General features: G+C 34.7%; 1 protein-coding gene across 1 annotated transcript in view; it reads left to right on the top strand.

Annotated features, from left to right (window-relative positions):
• The window catches only part of Rnf19a (ring finger protein 19A, RBR E3 ubiquitin protein ligase), a gene marked incomplete at its 5' end in the record, with an annotated part of 51,536 nt that continues 38,939 nt past the window's right edge, over positions 1-12,597 (top strand). The window contains 1 exon segment of the mRNA XM_005381865.2: positions 1-284.

Raw genomic sequence — 12,597 nt, 5'->3', positions numbered from 1 at the left:
GAGGGGCGGCGGCGGCGGGGCGGAGCGCATTCCTGACGGGTGAAATCGGCTCTAACGGGACCGTTTCCGGGCCTCGCCGCCCCGTCCGAACCGGGGACGTCCCCCGCGAATCTCTGCTGCCCGGGCCTTGGGGAAGGGGCGCTGAGTACCTGGGGAGAACCTGCACCCCCTTCGAGAGTGCAGATCACACCCGCACCGAAGATGGTGCAGCCCTGGCGGACGTACGTGTGGGATTGTCTCCCTCTCGCTGAGCCGTCAGGGTGTTCCCAAGCCTCGCCCCGCAAGTAATGCCACTACTTTTAATTTCGTTTTTCCTCTGATCTGGATTCCACTCAGTCGTTACTTCACCCCCCCCCCTCGCTATTTCCATGAATGGCAAAAAGAAAAAGTAGTTTAGCGTTCGCTAACCCCGAGACAAGAACAGTAAATAAAAAAGGGAGTGGTTACGGCCATATATGGGAGGGGGAAAGGTTTAGTTTTCGTCCGTTGGATCCTTGAGGGTAAAAAGTACGTGAATATGCTTTGCTCCGTGTAGTGTTTGCTATTTGAAATGTTGCAGAATGTTTTGCTAGGTTGTCGTTAAAAGGGACGACAGCCTTAAGTGCCGCTGCAATTTTCAAGCCTAGGTGTCAGCTGGAAAGGCTAGTTTTAAATGTTAGTAAACAGTGGAGGCACTTAGCAGTCCTTTCCCTTCGTGGGTTGTCCCCAAAATATTTGCGATTTTTTTTTTCCCCTTTGCATTGTGCTTGTTTTGGTAAGAACATGGCTGTCTTTTTATTGGTTTTTGTTTCCTTTTTTAACCTAGATTCAGTGACCCATAAGGGTGTATCAACCCCTGTATTATGGTTAAGTTTTATTTTCAGTTTTGTTATTAACTATCTCAGTGCACATGGTACCACTTCTGTTTGTAATTCAAGCCATTTATTTGTCTGTTTATGCCTCTTTAACGCTGAGCTATCTGAATTCAATTGTAAATACTTTTAGCTATTTAGAAAATGTAAATGACTTTATTTTGAAATGTTCTTTCCTTGTTATATGTAATTCAAGACTCAACCAAATTACATAAAAACTCAAAGTAGGGTTTTTTGTTAATCCTTTTCTCGATTTTCTTTTTAAAATTCATTGTGTAAGTAACAGAATTTTACATCTCATGTTCCCTGGAAAATATTTTAATGTCATCACAAGGTGTCTTTCTGAGGAAAAATTTACATTTGGAAACTGAAGTTAGTGTTTTTTCAATATTTCAGACTTTTTGCTGGAGATTAATTTTTTAAAACTGCAAGATTTTATTTTAAGGGCTGAAACACAAGCCAGTTCTTAGTGTCTACCTTCTGGCTACTGATACACTGTCTCGCTTGGAATAAGCTTCAGTTCTTTGGCGTTAGTATGAAGAATTGTCCATTTTACTGCCATCTAGCCCGTGTTAGGATTTACTTTTTAAATATTTGTGGCAATTTGTTGAATTTTTGGTGCCTTCTTGTTTGACTGAATAAAACTATATTGTTTTCTGCCTTACAGGAAAGGCACTAAGATTACTATCTGTTTTTAAAAATACTTGAGCATTTAAGTGGAAAGTAAGTGAACTTCCTATATTTAAAGATAAGAAGTCATAAAGCAACGTTTTTGTAGTTGTGAATGTAGGATACTTGGAGGTCACTTCTCTTTAATGAGGTCCCATGGACATACAGTTTGAGATAGTTTGCTATGAATTATTGGAATTAAATATGGGTAAATTTATGGCCGGTTCTGATTTTTATTTATTTAGATTGGTCACAGAAATTCTTTGGTTTCTAATCTCCCCTCGCCTCATACATATACACTTAAATGTTTTGTTTTTTTTTTTTTTAATCTGAAGAGCACAGAGAATTGAGAAATGTAGTTTTCTGAAATTTCCACTGGGAGGGGGGCGGTGGCAAACTTGGTGATAACTTGAAAAGTCCCTAGTCAAGTACTTGGCACAGAGTAAGCTGGTGATAATTTGATTATGTTTACATCAGAAGTGCTCACTTACCTTCTTTACTCGGGTAATAAAGAGAATCTTAAAGAATTGTTATTTGCTTTTCTGATACTACTAACAGGTGACACTTAACCAGTGCAGGCTGGTTTTTAGTGACTAAGCTTATGCTCTTTTGTCATCTCTTTTATTGTTGAGATCCAGATTAAAAAAAAATTAGGCCATCTTGGGCTAAAGGCCAAAGAAAAGTGGAATTTCTAAATTTATATTTGATTGCATATTACGTTGTATTTGGCAAACTAACTCTTTATAGCAAGTAACAGTTTAATTGTGTGAAAGGACCTTCGATCATATATGGAGTACTTAAGCTAAAAGGCTTTGGCTTGACTCCTTTTTAGCAAAATGTTAATCTGGTTTCTTATGGAGAATAGCTGAATTTCCCTTTTGTTCTGCCAACCAGGAATAATTGTTTTTCTTTGATTCTTTTTTTTTAAGTCCTAAGTGTCAGTTCTGTAAGTGTCAGTCATAAGTGTCACATCAGTATCTCAGGTGGTGGTATTCAAACAAAAAAGGCAATAAAATTACTTTGGGTGTTTAAAACTTGAGTATTTCATTTGTTTCTCATTAGCTGTTACATGTCAGTGATACTTGTATTAAAGTGAAAGAAAACACATTTTGGTAAAGGAGTTTTTTAAACTACTTTTTACTGTATTCTTTTTATTGCTCAGTAACACCTGAAGAATTGTGTTATTGTTAACATTTTCTTGACAGCTATGCCATTAGCCTTAAAACCATTATTTGTCTTGTCCTCTTGATATTACTTAGTATTTTATTTTGAAAATCATTTACTAAAGGTTAGTAGTTGTTCTGTTTTAGAAGTTCTGTTTGGGAAGTTTTGTTATGTGAAAGTCTCATAGGGGCAGGACTGTAGCTTACAAATAAGTTCATGTATGAATTATGAACCAAGATCTTGTTCAGAAATTACCCTACTTTGTTTAAACCTAAAAGAACCTTGACTAAATCTTTGGTCCACAAAACTGGGAGTTGGCTCCTTGAAATTATGTACACTTGGCATTCACAACCTCTGCCCTGCTCTGGAGATCCATGAGAGTGAAAGCTTGTAAACAGAATAGCTAGCTGGTTGCCAGGTGAAGAGAACTTTTCTGTAAGTGAGCAATTAGCAAGGAGCAAACTAGTTAGAGGGAAAGAACAAGAAGACAACAAGCTGTTGGAAGTGTGATAGTACTAGGTTCCTGAATAAAAGGTTAATATTATAAAAATTATGTCACAAAACTGGATGGTCACTACTCTAAATCTCTGGATTTATATTTTGTAATTTATAAAACAAGTATTGGCATTTGTTCCCTAAAATGTTTAAGTATTCAAAGTTATTCTTATGCATGATTACAAATGAGATCGTGTATAAGATAACACAAGCTCTGTGATCGCAGGGACTATTATGTGTTTGCTCTTAAGGCCTCAGCACTTAACCTAAACCTAATAGGTGTTGAATAAGTAGTTGCCAACAAATAAAGTATCTATTATATAAGTTCCCAAGGGGGAAAAAAGGCAAAATATGTGAGATAAAAGGTAAAAGTTCTCAGTCGGGTGCATAACTTGATAGCAGCACTGTCCAACAGAAATATAATGTGAGCCACAAATGTAATTTTAAGATTTTCCAGTGCCACATTAAAAAAGGAGAAGACACATGTGGGTTTAATTTATATAATTTAATCCACATATTCAAAATATTATCATATCAACATATATAAATGAGTGACTTTACATTCTTTTATTCATACTGGACAGTGTAGTGCTAGGGTATTTTGTATGAAATGCCCTTTTCCACAGATTCTTCATTTTTTTTTGGTAGTCTTTCTCTGATGTGTCTTTTGACTGCATATGCCATTTCAGAGGAATTACTGAGGTGAATGGAAAGAGTACCTGACCTTCTGCACTCAGTTTTACAGCTCTCCCAAAATGGCTTTTTGACTATTTAATTGGATTAGTATAAATTAATTATGCATTTGAAACACTGAACTACTTAGACAAAAGAGATCTTTTTATTAGTAGTCACTTGTCACAACAAGGCACAGTATAAAAGCAAAAGAATGTCTCCACGAAACTACTGCATATGGAGTGTCCTGTTACTTGTCACTTTGAAATCAATACAAGGTGTTCTTGTAACACTGAATCAGGGAGGTGAGTAGGTTAACTTGTACACCAAATTTTAAACCTCTCAGCTATTTAAATATTGACTTTTAACTACTCTGGCCTTGAATAACAGACTTACTTAGATATCCAAAATCAAAATGATGATTTGGAAAGAGAAGACAGGGACTAGTAAGTAGTGTGAGTGATAGGCAGGGAAAGTAAAGTACAGTACTTGGAATAGCTTGTCATCTCAGGGGATAGGATGTATGGTTCAGTGATGGTAATTCAAACCCAAGCAGTGGTTACTTGGTAAGCAGTTGAGAGACTCCTATTTATACATAGCCAAATGAATAGCTGTTTCCTTATAAACGTACTGATTAATATTAAAACAAATGCAACTTTTAAAAATATGGACAAACATTAAAATCCTTTGGTCTCTTGAATAAATATGGCATACTTTACTGATGTCCATCGCAAAAATTTCAGGAGCCATGTGTAATGGCTAGAAAGATAGTCCCCCAAAAGTTATATTCAATCCTAATCCCCAGAAACTATCAGTGTTAACCTTATTTGGAAAAAGAGTCTTTGCAGGTGTAACTTAGGGTCTTAAGATCATCTTGGGATATCCAGGTAACCTCAAAATCTAGTGACAAATGTCATTAAAAGGAGAAGCCAAAGAAAGTTATGCAAGAAGATACACAGAAAAGGAGGAGGCAGTGTGGCCAAGGAGTCAGAGATTGGAGTGATATGGCCACAAGGCCAAGGAAAGTTCATAATCAACAGAAGCTGGAAGAGGTGAAGAATAGATTCTTCCATACAGCCTTGGAGGAGAACACAGCCCTGCTGGATTTTGGACCTCTAACCTCCAGAACTGTGAGAGAATAAATGCCTAATGTCTTAAACCACTCAGGGTGTGATAATTTGTTATTACATCAGACACAGGAAACAAATACATAGTAAAAACTTTTCAGTAAACCAAAGATCTGTCTTATCTTTGCTTTATATCATACATCATGACTATCAGAGACTAGACAGTTCTTCCTTTAGAATTCTAATCCTTTCCTAGAACTACCAGAGGAAGTGTGTTAATCCCCTCTGTTCTTAACAAATTTACTAGATTTTATCCTGAAGACACATTCTGTTCATCGTATTACTTATACTGGTGTCATTTTTTCCCTCTCTTTCCCAGCTTGTCACTTCTTTGCTCTTCACTTTTTAAGATGTAATTGATATTTAGGGGAGAGGAGTTAGACTAACAGTTTTATCTTTTTATGGTATAATTCCTAAAAGATCTTCTTTCCACTTATTCTGTCTCTTTTACTGAATCTTCATATTCCTTACCTTGCTATGTTTACTCCCTTACTGATTTCATGTATGTTCAAGATTTTATACAGATCCATATAACAACTCCCAAATTACATTTTTTAGGCCAGATATTTTTGCTGAGCTCCAAACTAGTCAAAACATGTATTTGGATGTACCTGTCTACCTAGATTTTCTTAAAAAAGATATTTCATGTTTAAAAGCCTAAAAATGAATTCCTAGTCTTGGCTTCTCCCTAAACTTTTCTTTCTATATCACTTACATTTCAGTTGATGATTCCAGCCTCTTGATTAATCAGGTCAAAATTCTCAAGCGGTCCACAGTACATTGGGAATGTTAGGTTCTACCTCCAAAACATGTATCAAAGCATATACTCATCACCTTTACCGATAAGCCATCATCTGTCTCCTAGATTATTACTATAGACTTTTAAACTGTTCTCCAGTTGCCCTTGTCCCATCTGTTCTCAACACCAAGATAATCCTTTCTATACTACTCAGATATTAACTGTTTGAACCCCTAAGAGTTTCACCATTTAACTTAGGTTAAAACCTAAAGTCCTTACAATGACCAGTGACCACATACAGCCTGACCCCATTACATTCTGATCTATCTCATAAATGCTTTTTTCCTTTGGTCACATTCTGACCTCCTGGCTGTTCCTTAAACCTACTAGACGTAATCCTGTAGGGCTGTTGAAATGTCTGTTCTCTCTGTCTTGAATATTTCTTCCTGCAATTTCCACCTAACTTCTTACCTTCTTTCAGGCCTTTGCTTAAATGTCACTTTTTCAGTGAGATACTGATTACTATATTTAAAATCATAATCATCACCACATTATTCTCTTGATTTTTCTTTACTCCACCTCCTAATAAAGAATCACATTAAAATATTGAGATGAAGTGTTTAGAATATTGTAAACTTCCATATAAAAGCATGGAGCAATTTTAGCAGTGTTTATTTTTAGTTGATGATCTAGAATAATTTGTGGGGATAAGAGGTGGACCTTGAAGGAGGACTAATTTTTTAAAATAGCAGAGAAAATGGAAAAGAATATTTGGGGCAAAGAAAACTCAGAAAAGTCATGGAGGTGAAACTGTATATATTTTGTTAAGATATTTAACAAATAGGCCAGTTGACTAGTGTTGGGTTTTATGTAAGAGAACTATGAGAGACTAAAGTTGGATTGCGTAGGCAGTTTTAAATGCTATGTGAAGTTTGAAATTTTTATTTACTACCATGGGAAACCAATAGAAATATGTAAGCAGACCTTAACAAAGAGGCTAATCTGATAGGTCAGACATCAGTTGATTAATGAATACCCTTTCTAAGAAGTTAGTAAACCCATTTCAGTGTCTACTTTTTATGTTGGTCTTCAGATTGATGCCCTGTAAGAATTTATAGTTCAGTAATACATCTAGTTTAATAGTATGTTTTAGAATTGTAGGTAAATTGATTTTGTTTCTTTTTGAATTCTCCATGAGTTCTGGGATTACGGGTGTGCACCACCACGCCCAGCTCCTTAGCTTTCAAATAAGCAAACAGAAATTCAGAGAAGTAGATACGCTTGGCTAAGATCTCATACCAGGTTAATATTTCTCTTCTACTGATTTGCAGCAGTATGTATTTTAAATAAGTTAAGGAAATTTTTTAACAGCGAGTTACCTTTAAAAGAAAAAACCTATGTAAAAACTTGCATGTCTGGGCACTTCATGTACCTGGCATTTTGCACTCTGCTTTCCCTGCCATTTCCCTGTTGCTATATTGCTTGCCCATACCAAAAGAGGCTCTGGAATTAACTAACCAGAGTGTCTTAAATCTTTCTTTTTAACTGGGAGAATGTTTTTTCTTTCTGTAGCACCCTACATTTTTGTATTGGATTGAGTAATGAATATATAATGACAACCACAAGTGCATCATTCTATTTTAACTCTCAAGGCTTAAATAGGTAAATGTAGCATGTGCATATTTATAAAGCTGGCTAATATCTCTTGGGAAGCTTTGTGGTATATGGGAATAGTTTATTCTGAACTTTTTCTGTTTCTGGGAGATCATAAAAAGTATCTTAAGGATAAAACTCAAGGTAGCAAGTATATCTGGGTCTTTGTACTTTTCAGAAGTGGAAATTGATACCTGGAAACTGATTCTTGCCTACATTAATAATCCATTAATTTATCTGTCTCTCTTATTTAGAACTAATTAAATTGAAAATGTTCCTTTTTTTAATCTAAAAGGATTACCAGAGTTAGGTGTGTAGCTATATAAACTAGTAAAACTGAAAAATTTATTTACCTTCTCAATTTATGTACATGTATGTATTTGAAACTTACAAGTGGCTAACTATACTAATGAAAAAAGCTGCTTCAGAGCCTACCATTTGTTACATTTTATTTTTAATCTTATTTGTAATAATCATCCAACATTTTTGTCCAGTAAATGGTTTAAATACATTTGTGCTATCTTCTCAGATGTTTGTAATAGTTACAGCTAATATTTAGTGATTAATATTGCTGTACTCTATGTTGAATTATTTATATTTTATTTAATCTCTGTAGTAATCTGTGGATTTAGATACTATTATTACTCCTATTTCAAAATCAAAGAAATTGAGTTTTAGTAATTTAATCCAATGTCATATGGCTAGCTACTGTAAATCTCAGAGGCTGAACTTGAACCCAAGATATACTTACTGCTAAATCCATGTTTTATTCTCAGTATATGTTCTATCATTAACCTATATTTGTATAACATTTAAAAAATGTTTTCCCCTAAGACACCTTAAATTTTATTACCTCATTTTATCTCCTTTCAGGTGACAAGACACAATTGGTCTATTGTGTCTAAAATAGACAACTCCAAAATCTCATAGTGGAACATGATAAAAATGTATTTCTCATTCACACTAAAGAATCATATAGATGTCTCAGGTATCTAGATTCCTTCAGCCTTTTGTTTATGCTGGCCCCTGAGTTCTGCTTGGAATCAACACAGAAATTATAGTTCTGCATTTAGCCAGCCATTGAATAGACAGAACTTAAGGACTTAGGGGCCTCCTTGAAAGGACGTACATCATTATACACAAATTGCATTGGTTGGGATTACTCATGTGGTCATACCTAGCTACAAATGGAATGGAAAATATCTTTTCCATTTGAAATGGATGAGTGTAATAGCATCATCTCTGCCACAGTACTGTTTTACCTATTTTACAGATGGTATAGAGAAGCTGATACTGACCTAAAGCCACAAACCACTTGGTAGAGATCCCACAGTAGCCAGATTTCTGTAAGTCTGCATATAGTATGCTCATGTATTCGTATTTCTAAGAAGATATTTAAATAATTGAAAGGCATTTAGATTGTAGTTCTAGTACCACTACTGACTTTCACCTTGGGCATTAAATGTTTACTTCTTTATGTCACATTTTATTTAGAGATAATTATTTATTGACTTACCTTATAAGTCATAATAAACTAAAAAAACATTTTTTCAGTGGTAATTGCCATTTTGTGTGAAAATGACATAATAGAACCATATTTAAATTTTTGAACACAGTGTTGATTGTTAATTTTATGGCTTTTGTTTTCATTACATGTGAGGCATTATCTACCTACCTCGCATTCATTGTTCGGTGAAATAGAGACAACTACGTAGGAATGAACATGTATTTTAAGTTTTTCAAAAACTTATGGAAAGATCTATAACTTCATCTTATTGGACTAAAAGGATATTCAAATTGAGTTTATAATTGGTGTAGATATCAAAATTTCTACTTGTATACTAGTGAGAGCAGAAGAGATTTACCTGATCTAACTTTTACTAACAAGTTAATTGTTAATATTTCTTTTTTTTTTTTCTTTTTGAAAGAGGGTTTCGCTATGCAGTTCAGGCTGGCCTCAAACTTACAGCAATCCTCCTGCCTCAGCCTCCCAAGTGCTGGGATTACAGGCATGCGCCACTATGCCTGGCCTAACATTTCAATAATAGCAACTCACCTTTTTTTGGACTTCTTGGAGAATCTATTGAAAGCTGTGAATGTAGCCTGTTAGTAGTACATGTAGAGCTGTTATGTTCATAATTTAACATTACCATTGATTTCTCTGAAGCCAGTTCATGCATTACTCATTATTTTTAAGTATTTTCATCTTTTTCCAAACATTATTGTCTATTATGTATTTACTCTAACAGGTTATATAAAGAAAAATGAACTCAAAGTTTTTAGTCTGTCTTTTAAATATTACTTAAACAGCAAAAATTAGGGTCAAGGAATGCACTGGTGCTTGGTATCTGAATTCAGCAACTATACTGGGGAATGGATTTATTAGAGGAAAATACGGCATTTCCAAATTTCACGTTGGTAAATTAAGCAAGTCTTATAAGCAAGTATATAGTTTGTGAATGATATAACTTTAAAAAGAAGTTTAAACATTTAAGTAATCTTTCTGAGTAATAGCAAGGTTCATTATAATAAACTTTAATGATTTATCTGTTAAGAGAAAGCCATATATGAAAATCTAGCCAATTTAATGCTTTAAACTTCTAGTAGCAATGTACTAGAAATGATGTAATATATGCAAGCTATTTGGGTCAAAATTAGCTTGTAGAAATTACATCATTTCTAGTATGTCACTTCTACTAATAATTTCATTGAAGGATTTTGCTTCTGATAATTATTCTCTTTTTTGGCAGTCAGCTACTATACTGAATTGTACATAGCCATATTTAAATTTGACAGAATGGAGTTTGCAATATTACATGTAGGAAGTTTTATGGAAAAATACATACTTTTCTCATTGTCTTGGGAACTTTAATACATTAGAGGCAGAGCACAGGCAAAATAGTCAAATTATGAGGCCTTCCTCACTGTTGATACTATTACTGGTTTCTAAAATTATGCATAATGAGCTAAATCAGTAAGTTCAGTATTCTCTGTACTAGATAATTTGGCTAGGTAACTAGTCATTCCTTTTTGTGCAGCTTAAATTGTCGACCAGAGGGTTAGGATGTTAAAAACCATTGTCACTGAGAAAGAATGCTGCTGAGTACTTATAGTCTGAAATGCTGGAGAGGATGTGGAGAAAAAGGAACACTTCTCCACTGTTGCTGGGAGTGTGGACTAGTGAAACCACTGTGGAAATCAGTCTAGAGATTCCTCACAAAACTAGAATTAGAAGTCCCACTTAAACCAGCTATTCCTCTTCTGGGTATATTTCCAGAAAAATTAAAAACATCATACCACAGCGATATATGTATACCCATGTTTGTAGCAGCGCAATTTGTCATAGCTAAATCATGGAAACAACCCAGATGCCCATCAACTGAGGAATGGATAAAAACAATGTGGTATTTCTATACAATGGAGTATTACTCAGCTATAAAAAAGATAAACTCGAGGCTTTTATAGGTAAATGAATGCAACTAGAGACCATACTCATAAGTGAAATAAATCGGACCCACATGTGTAAACATCATATTGTCTTCCTGGTGTAAGAACATGAAAGAGTAAATAAAACCCAAAATGTACAATAGATAATAAGAAAGGGAAAGAAATTGCTCAAAGGAAGGAACAACTGGGATGAGGAAAAGAAGAAAAAGTACTAAGGCATTTTATGTGTATATATATATATATATATATGGATCGGTGGCATACATGTACTGTTGGTGTCTGATGGTTTGTTGAGGGGAACAGTTAATGATTAAAATTTTTTTTTTAATATTTTGACCAATTTTGCATGCTTGTATCTGGCAATCTGAGCAACTTATGTGACAACAATTTGCAGTATGGTATTCATTGGTGAATTCCTACAATCCTGCCTAGTGACACTATGTATTGTCTCTAATGTTCTTTTAAATTATTATTTGCTTACTCCCTTTAATGATTTGATCGATCTTCTATTCTTACATCTGGTAATCTGAGCAACTTCGTTGAAGATAACAGTATGTAATATAACAACCACTGTTAATCCTCTATCAGTTGGTTTGAAACCCTGTATCATTTTTAAATATGTCCTTGCTTTATGTTGTCTGTATATTGCTATTGTTCTTTTTTTGTACTATTTTCTTTAAAATTAAAAAAAAGAGTATTTATAGTCTCTTAGGAAGAAAGATTAACTCTGTTAAGCTAGATTTTGATAATTATTTGTTTAGATCATGGAACTAACATGCATGCCCAACTATAATAGTAATGTAAGTTATAATAAGTTTTTAAATATTAATTATGCTTAAGAAAAGAAGGAAACATTTTATTAAAATTTAGATCCTTGCAAACTCATTGTGTTACTCTGCTTTGTAAAGAAGATACAGTCTGAAATGTCTGTTTAATATTTAGTTTAGATGCATTAGAGTGAAAGTTCCATGGAACAAGGGCCTTATCTGTTTAATTCAGTATTGTATACACAGCGCTTAGAAGAGTATATAGAACATGATAGACATTGAACATACTTGTTGAGAGGAAAAATACTTAGGCAGATTGCATGGAGCAAAGGCAAAAAAAATTTAAAAACAAATACATGGTTACATTGTGATGATCACAAATGTATGTTGAGGCTAAAATTTTCTATGACAGTATATATATTCAAGAATATTATATCTCACAGCCTAGATGAAGATATCTTTTGGAAAAATTGCCAGATGTCCTCCCCCGCCAAAAAAAAATTATGCATCATTCTCCATAAAGAAAACTCCATGTAGCAAAGGGCAACGGGAACTTAAGCAAAAAGCCATAGCCTTAATGGTTTAAGCTGTCAGGTAATAGAGTTTGTAGTTGCCAGAGTGGCTGGAAATTGAGTGGATAAATCCCAGAAGGAAGTTGTTATAGAGGGACTTCTCTGGCTGTTACAGAGGACTTCTCCCTAGGAAAACTAGGGACGTTGGTGGCCTTTGCTGTGCAGCTACTGAAGAGGGAAACTGAGCTTTCTGCATCCGTTTGCAAACATGACAAAACAAAGGACTAAAATAAAATCCCAGAACTCCACCCCACTCAGAACAAGTCCAGGAGACATCGACATAGGAGGACTTCAGAAACACATGCCTAAAATAGCTGAAATGATTGCAGTGGAAGTAAAGAAACAACTCCATAAGGCCATAGAAGAGATGAGATCAGAAATAATCTCTCAGGCAAAAAATGAAATGACAGTAATAATGAAGGAACTGCTCAGAAAGTCTGA

Source organism: Chinchilla lanigera, unplaced genomic scaffold (assembly GCF_000276665.1).
Source record: "Chinchilla lanigera isolate Chin_1 unplaced genomic scaffold, ChiLan1.0 scaffold00016, whole genome shotgun sequence".
Classification (NCBI taxonomy): domain Eukaryota; kingdom Metazoa; phylum Chordata; class Mammalia; order Rodentia; family Chinchillidae; genus Chinchilla; species Chinchilla lanigera.
The sequence above is the reverse complement of the archived record's forward strand: the minus strand, read 5'-3'. Positions and strand labels throughout refer to the sequence as shown.